The sequence below is a fragment of the Lissotriton vulgaris genome, chromosome 1_1 (genome assembly GCF_964263255.1).
Source record: "Lissotriton vulgaris chromosome 1_1, aLisVul1.2, whole genome shotgun sequence".
NCBI lineage: Eukaryota > Metazoa > Chordata > Amphibia > Caudata > Salamandridae > Lissotriton > Lissotriton vulgaris.
This window is the reverse complement of record NC_141685.1, coordinates 649,423,409-649,429,930: the sequence shown is the minus strand read 5'-3', so window position 1 is coordinate 649,429,930 and position 6,522 is coordinate 649,423,409.

The following is a 6,522-nucleotide window of genomic DNA, read 5'->3' as shown; positions in this document are numbered from 1 at the left end:
AAATTTTGTGGCTTCTCAGCTTTCAATATCAGGAAGGACTTTTGTAACTGTAGCAATTATCTATCACGATGGTCCTTCAACAACATCAGGACATTATACTGCTTATTTAAAGTCTCGAAACGGCTGGTCATTCTGCAATGATTCCGTTGTAACTTTCAAAAAAAAATTGCCGTTTGACCTTAAAAATTCTTACCTGGTGTTTTTAAAACCAAAATTTTAATGAAAGAATCTCGGGATTTCCTGTGAAGAATTGCAAAAGGTTCATGAAGTAGAGGGAATGTAAGTCTGCAATGCTGTCTAGATTATTGGTCCAAAACTTTTAATTATAATGTCAATTTAAAAATCCAACTATATAAACCTGATGCAAGTAAGTCTGCTTCATAGAAAGCAGTATCAGTGTCATAGGAAAAGGAGAACATGAGTGACAAAGAAGGGTAAGATATTAGTAGTCCAGGATTGTGAAAATAATCTCAAATGTTTTTTTTTAGAAAGTTGCGAAAATAGAAAATGTCGGGATTTGATTGGAAGAATTACAAGAGTAGCGAATCGCGGCAACATGATTTGGCCTAGTGGAAACATGTGATAGAATGAGAGAAGTGTTTTGTTCTATGTAACATATTTTTCGTATCGATGGAGGTTTTCTTTCAGAAAGTGGCGGGCTGAAAATATTTATAGCACAACAGAGTGAATGCTGTTCATAGGAGATCCTTCGACGTCATTGAAAGTAAGTTAATTTTAAGGAGTTTTGAAATCAGATTTCTTAGGTTGTATGGGTTTTTTAAACACAGTCATTTTGATTGTGTTTTTTTTCCCCGCTGTTACATGATGAATACGTTCAAGTCACTGATTTAAGTGAAATTTGATACATTTGAAGAACAGCAAAAATAAACCATAAAACATGTATAATTAATGTTCTTCTGTTTGTACTTATGATATACATTTAGAAATGTGAGGTAGATATGGAAAAACTGAGTCTTCTGTAAGTGTCAATTTTAATGCTTATAGTGCTGTATTTCCGGGTACTGTTTTTTTTAAAAAAAGGAATAGGCCTCACCTCAAAGAAAGCTCTTCAAAGCACACATCTTATTTGCATCCTGAAACTATCATTTAAAATATTAGAGACAATTTTATGATGGCTTTACATCTTTTTTGCGCTGCTATTGCATCACTATTGTGAGACATCAGCAGTGCAAAAGAAGTACCATGTTCAAAAATAGGTCTCAGTTCATCAGCATGAAGATACTGTTTATTTAAAATATATATCTTTAGGATTGTGTAGGGGACGTAGAGAAGCAGAGGCTTCTGTAAATGTCAAAATTGTTGAAAAAGTGTTTCTTCTTGAACCTTTTCCCTTTTCTTTTGTAATTTTTAAATACATGTAGTAATATTTTTGGAAATGTATGTTTTCTCTTTTACAGATTGAAAGTATGAAAAAATATTTAAAAAAGGTAACAAGAATTATAAGGTAAATGTTTTCTACTCTTTTTACCCGCAATGCACTGCTGATGATGTCACTGACACTATCTCTGATTTACTCTCTATAGCTGTCTTTCTTTTTACATTACTCTTTGTTTACTTCCCTTATACTAACTCTTCTTTTTTTTAAAAAAATATTTTTTTGGTTCGCTTCAAGTTCGCGAACCGGTTAGCGAACTTGAAGCGAACCAAAAGAAATAGAGCTTGCTAGAGTGTTAAACATTCTAGCAATTATATTTGAAAGGGGAGGTAGTTCTGAAAAGAACTTTTTTTTAATGTTTTTGTTGTTTTTTAAATTTTTTTTTATTTTCTGAACATTTTTTGTTTTTTTTGTATTTTTAGAACAGTTTTATGTTTTTTTTGTGTTTTTCATGGAGGGGAAACAACAAAAAAACAGGCATCGAAAAGGGCTCAACAGGAGCAAAGAAAAAATTACTGCTTGGGTGGGTTAGGGCAGTCATGGTTATCATACACCAAGTTTATTAAGTTTACGCTCATGTTGGCACATGAGAGCATAGCACCACAATGTATGCACGTAAACTTCATGTGCTTGAAGTTTGGCTGTATGTTTGGCACAGTTTCCTGTGCCTCTCTTACAGTCAAATTTATATTAGAAGTTGATTTGGCCACAGGAGTTGTCGGGGGATTATCTTGCAGATCCCTTAACTCTGCCCGGCTGTAATTTAATGGATGCCACCTGACCATATGGCGATGCATAGTATAGTTGCCCATACTATACTTTTTCTCTGTGCCTCGAGATAATCTTTTTTTGCAAATTAGGCAGGTGGCATATTTGGCATAAACTTTCTTCTCCCCTCGAGGAATTGAGAAAAATTGCCAAATGAAACTTGTTTTCCTTCTGGAAACACGGGGCAACTCCGGAATAAATTCAGGTTCATCAGTGTCCTCTTCTTCTAAGTCGTCTTCTTCTTCCTCTCTGTTTGAGATGAATTGAGATGGTGGTCCTCTCTTGTCATGAGGAGGTTGAGGTGGTGGTGGGGGTCCACCAGCTGAAGCAAAGATAGAAGCCATTGTAATCAAAATGGAAAATGGTCTTTCTCTCACCAAGATGAAAGTCAGAGTGAGGAAAGAAGAAGGGGTTTACGTGATTTTGGAAAAGCAAAAGTTCGGAACCAATGAAAAGTGTTATTTTTAGGTCACATGACCTAGTCATACATCATTTGGAAACCAAAAGTGAAATGAACCAATGAAAACTTCGATAAACAAGTCACATGACTTGTTCCGCTCACGTTACGCGGTGCGCGCCGCGTCCCGCATCGTTTCCGGTTCGCGGTCCCGAGCACTTTCGGGAGCGCTAAAGCGGCGCGTCATAAGACGCATTCGCGACAATTATACGTCGCGCTTCCGCGACGTGTCACAGTCCCGCTAACGTAACGTTTACCGGTTCGCGTACTAGATCGCGGCATCAAGATGAGCTAACGGAAAGCTTCCCGGTTCGCTTACCGGAAGCGAAGAAAAAAAATATTTCAATTAAAATTATCAATAAACATCTAAAATATATTTTGGTTTTTAAAGTAGAATACATTTTACAGCTACAGATGTTAGCTTTTAAAAAAACAATGAAATTCACAGAAAAAACCATAGGTTATAGTCCATATATAGTTAGGAATTTGCATTTATAAAACCTTGAAAATTCAATGAAAAAACCATTGGTTATAGAACATATATAGTTATATGTGTTAGTAGATGTTTGAATAAGTAAGGTGTGTATAACTGTATAGTTGAGGAAATGGAGGTGTGATTGATTCTTTGCATGACTGACTAGGTGTGTGGGTAACTCCATGGATGTGTTACAGTCTGTGAGTGCCTGTTTACACTGAGTGTATCTAAGGTTATATTAGAGTCTGAAGATGTATTATCACATAAATGATATCATCAGTGATGTAATCAGTAATGTAAAATGAGATGTCAGTGATGTCATCAGTGATGTCATTTGAGATGTCATCAGTGATGTCATCAGTGATGTCACTGACCATGTCATGAATGATGTAATATGTGACATCATCAGCAGTGGATTGCGGGTGCGCGATATATAGTTAGCGCATCTAACTATATATGGAATTTCAATGGTTTTATGCGAGTAAAATAAGGTTTTGTAAATGCAAATTCCTAACTATATATGTTCTATAACCAATGGTTTTTTCATTGAATTTTCAAGGTTTTATAAATGCAAATTCCTAACTATATATGGACTATAACCTATGGTTTTTTCTGTGAATATATATATATATATAGATATATATATATATATATATATATATATATATATATATTACCTATTGCCAGTAGGTAGTTATAGTTAGGAATTAGCATTTTAAAAACCTTAGAAACTCACTGAAAAAACCATAGGTTTCACACATGTTATAGTTAGCTGGACATTTCACTCATTCAAAACCATTGAAATTCCCCCATTATAGTTAGTTCAGCTAACGCCCCTTCGTCCGCGGTACGGACCCCCCCAATTTACATTTTTAGAGCCCCGGGTAGGAGGGGGTCCGTAGGGCATGTGGGGGGGTTCAAGCCCCCCCACACAGGATTAAAAAAACAAGCCATGGTGGTGGCGGTCCCCTGGGCTGTAGGCGGGCAGTGTGCCCCCCTGTACTTTTAATTTAGTAGAGCCCCGGGGGTGGCCGTCCCCAGGGCCCAGGGAGCCTTAGAGGCCCCAAATCAATATACTTTTAAGCCCCGGGGTGGCGGTCCCCGGGGCTGCAGGGGGCTTTGTGCCTCCCGCTATTATAGATACTTTGCCCCAGGGAGGTTGCGGTCCCTAGGGCAGTCTTGGAGGGGATTGGCCCCCCTCACTTTATATTTACAAAGCCGGGGGTTAATTAGCATTAGAGCGCTAATCGCACCCAGCGCGCATCCCGTGATTTTTAAAACAATATATTTTTTTGGGCCTTAGGGGTCCTTGTGGGACCCCCCTGAGCAGGCCTAGGGGGTCAGGGTGTTTCTACCCTGCCCCCTTTGCGTCTTTTGCACACTTGTTTTTCCATTTTCTTGTGCCTCAGTTCTACTGCCAATGGTGGATGAGCCATTGGCATATGTTAACTTTTAAGTCTCTAAAATATGGTACCAAGGGCCTGTAATTTACAGTGTGCCTCGTGGACTGCAGCATGTATTGTGTCACTACAACTGTGATAAAGCAAAGTGAGACCCCATCCTGCCATTGCTGGCTGGCAGAGTAGTTTTGAAGCTGCTAGCTTGACTTTGCCATTAAGGTTCAGAACTACATATTTAATAAATAAAAGTCATTGCTAAGGTGAGTCTATTGACCCCTAAGGTCATGTGATGTATATTACAGAGTAGGACATGTGTTTCAATATATTTAAAGACTAAACCCCCAAATTGCTATTTTGACTTTACAAAGACTGGCACCCCATTGGCGAAAACAGTTATATATGCTAACAACTCAGCTGTGTTAACTTCTGAATGGAATCACTACAGCTGGTTTTTCAAGTATCAAAAGAATAGTTACATTAAACCTGACTTCTAGCCAAAGCTGTATTTAATGTTAATTAAAGTAAATGGGAAATTTGGAAAGTTGCCACTCTGCTGCCCAATATTTCCAGTGACTGTTTACAGTTTCAGGCCATAGGAGAGCCTTTGCCCTCCTGGGTGATTTGTGGAGGACTCCCAGGAAAGAACACAAAAAGCCTGCCCTTTAAAGATGTATTTTTCTCTCTGGCAGGTGGGCCAAACAGGATTAGAGCCCAAAATGCAAGCTTCAAAGGGGAAGCCACCTTTGAAGGTAAAGTAGTGGACACACACCGAAGGGGCTGCTCTTTTGTTTTGGTGGACAAGTTGTTGTCAGGGTCAGATGAGGGAAATAGTTGGCAAACCAGTTTTTCTTGATGACGTGTTGCCCTCAGGTTGCCATACCTCTAGGATGGGCTGCCAAGCTCCACACATAAAGATAGTGTGCCAACTGCCATCTTGAGAGTGGGAGTATATTGGACCATGAGTTTGCTAGAAGTTGCTCTTTGCAGGAAGTCATTGTCAGGCTGGAGGAGACCAGGTAGCTCATTGTCTAGCAATCACTGCAATGACTTAGAGCAATTCTAGGCATAAAAATGGCACCGCTGTCAACCAGACCTCAGATCACGTCTTCACTAGAAAAAGGACCTAAGGACTGTACCTGCTTTTCTGTGGGCTAGCAAAAAAGAGACAATGGTGCTTGTGGTGCCCTGCTCAATATAAGATTGTCCCTGCCCCAAGACAGAAGAAGTGACTCCAAGAGTCAGTTGGCTGACTTCCTGTTATAGCTCCAAGGCCACAAAAGCTGCAGAAGACTACTTTGGCGAGTTGGTATCCACAATCGCTTGATTGCTACGGATTGATATGTTTATTATTTTCATTGGTATACTCCTTCATGAACAAAACAAAGTTTTACATATACAATGACTGTGTTAGCACCATTCATGAGCATTGCAATACAACAACGGATGTCCACTGCCACAGATCTTAATATGCAACAAAGTGATTTAAACAGTTTACAAAATCCAAACAAATCACTTAACAGTACAAGCATTTTTACAGTCAAGCTCTAATCTTACTGCACATCACTAATGGTTGGGAAAGAGATTATTATTGTTCCTCTACTGAGAAAGGGTCCCGTCCTAGCATTAGCTCTGGATTTTCAAACTTCCCTAGGAGTTTTTGCCATGCCTCTACTTTGAGGTATTTCTGGCATACCCTTCTGTCTTCTAATTTCAATACTGTGTCTTCCCTTCTTGCCCATTGGGCCACATCTCACTTCCACAATGTGGCAGAGTGGGTCTTGTTGGCTGTCCAGTGCAGGGCTATTCGCCACTTGGCAAACATCAGAGCCAACATCAGAAACCTAGAGCTGACTCGCTCCTTCGTGGCCACGTTTGTGAGAATCTACAAGCATATTGCAGGCATTTGTGGAATTTCCACACCCAAGGAGCCCAATACTCCACTGCTATCACACATTCCCATTCTATGTGCTTCAAATCAGCACTTGCCAGGTCACATCTGGGGTAAGTATAGACAGTAATGGGGAAA